Source organism: Tupaia chinensis, unplaced genomic scaffold, assembly GCF_000334495.1.
Source record: "Tupaia chinensis unplaced genomic scaffold, TupChi_1.0 Scaffold138674_1, whole genome shotgun sequence".
Lineage (NCBI taxonomy): Eukaryota > Metazoa > Chordata > Mammalia > Scandentia > Tupaiidae > Tupaia > Tupaia belangeri.
In genome coordinates, this window is record NW_006198567.1 from 300,153 (window position 1) to 302,528 (window position 2,376).

A 2,376-nucleotide genomic window follows, 5' to 3' on the forward strand; every position below is an offset into this window, starting at 1 on the left:
AGCAAAGGGTAGAATTTTCTAGTGGCCTTCCAACAGATACATCTGATGGAATTCAGGAAACATCCTGACCCTAATTAGCAAAATCCAGTCCCTGCTTGACCCGTGTAAGATTCTTTAGCTTTATCAACACCCCTTTGATGTTTTCAAGAAAGTATCCTCCCTACAACTGCAGCTAGGCTTCTCTCCACTAAATAAAAAGTTTATTGGGATTTCTCTTTGACATGAATGTAGCCAAGAGATATACTTAGCCCAGTATGCCTAAGCCCTTATAGATTTGTTACCTGCTTATTATTGTTGGTAATGTATCAACTTATCTATGAAATGTCATGAAACACATGCATGTAGTGTTGCCTTGCCCTATAAATAAAAGTACTCAGTTTACCTGGATGGTGCAAGTTACTTGGGCTGCTTAGGCTAAGGCCACCTGTGTCCATCACTACTCTGTTTCTTTGTCTCTTTCTTTCTGCTTCCTCTTAGATCAAGCTAAGTCCAGGGCAGACATGCCAACAGCCAGATCTGGCAGAGAAATGCAATCATGGTTCACAGGGTTTATAACTTTCTTAGAAACCACTGAAAAGTGAAGAAATGTAAATAAAAATAGATAGTACAGTATTCCCTTCACTGCTATCGAATGGATGACTCTGTATAACGTCCTTCAAGGAGCTGCTTTGAACTGCTTTCCAGCAAGGCACAGCTCATAGTTTCCTTACAGTGTTGAGGGCAGCGCTAACACCCTCACACCCCTCTTGAAGGGTGGACACCTCAGAAAAGTGCTAATGTGTTCAGTATTTGCAGTAGGTTTATCATATTCTTCATATGCCCTCAGTGAGCAGGAGATAGTTTAGGAGAAATAGAAGTGAATAAAATGGATGAGGCACTTGCCTATATATCACAGTCTTCCCTGAAAGACAATGCCAAAGTAATAGAGTTGAGAGAGTCACAGGTGTATTCAACTGGGCCAGTCAGACCAAAAGGAGAGGTTATTTATTCACTGCTCAGAAGTTAACTACAGAAACAGTGTAATGGATGAATAATAGTAAAGGTGAACTTGAGAGAGTTTCAAATGCCAAGCTAAACATGCAAATACCGAGGCACAGAGCACAAAGTGACAGTCATGAGTTGTGAAGGTCACGGGTTTGCTAAAACAGAGCACAAAGGGGAGAGTTCACACTTGATTCATTGCTTCCTATAACTATTTATTTATTTATTTTAAATAATCATTTCTTTATTTAATTTCATTTGTCATTATTATTTTTTAATTTGACCAGATAGAGACAGAGTGAGAGAAACAGAATGTGAGAAAGCAAGCTGCCACATCCAGGACTCAAACCATGGTCAGCTATGTGGGAATCCAGTGCCTATAATTACTATGCCACCTGCTGGCCCTCCTATGAAAATCTATTATGGCAAAATAGCAAGTTGCTGTCATATTTATTTACTTATTTTAGTAATTTGCTATAAGGTCACTGCACTCTCTGAAAAGAGACAGTGAGAGGGAAAGTGAGAAATCACCCCCAGGGGGATGGCTATGCAGCATCCCTTCTCCTCCACTCTCCTCTCAAGATTTTGGTCATGTACACATACATGCCCAGTGTATCTTTCAAGATGTTGAGTACAGCCCAGAACAGTCCTTCTTCAAGAGACAGCCAGCTCCATGGCTCCTGAGATCTAGCCATTTGGGGAGAAAGGAAGATGTCCCACTGATAACTGGGCCTCCAGCATCCAAAACTCGCGTGTCCCTTCTTTGTTCTTTCAGGATTTGGGATACAAACACCACACAGACAATATATATTGTAGTTCTTCAATAGATACCTAAACAGAGAGGACAACATTAGGAAATTCAGTCAAGTCATGTGATTCAGGGCAAAAAATTTAGCCAAGTCATGAGACACAAATGTTTAGGGCTAGACTGCCATTTAGAGATTCTCCTGTGCTCGTACATGTAGCTGCTATGAATAATGTTCACAGGGCTCTAGAAGACCTTGAAAAGTTTTTTCTCTCCACTTAAGCAAATTGTGTCCAAATAATGAAGAGAGCTCTTGAGGGTCTTCTAATTGAGATAAGGTCTCATTTAGCTAGATGATGATGGTGTCACCTGAATAGAGGTGATTTTAAAAGAGGATCTTGGGACCAGCAATAAGTGTAATGGCTATGTTGCTGGACTCCCATGTCATCGATCATGGTTCAAGTCCCAGACACTGTGGCTTAAAACTCACGCTGAGGGAACCAGCAGTTAGCGTAATGGCTATGTCGTTGGACTCCCACGTAGTCGACCGTGGTTCGCGTCCTGGACCCGGTGGCTTAAAACTCACGCCGGGCGCGTGTGTGTGCGTGCCCAAGATCCCGAGAGGAGAATGGAGGAGAAGGGATTGTGGC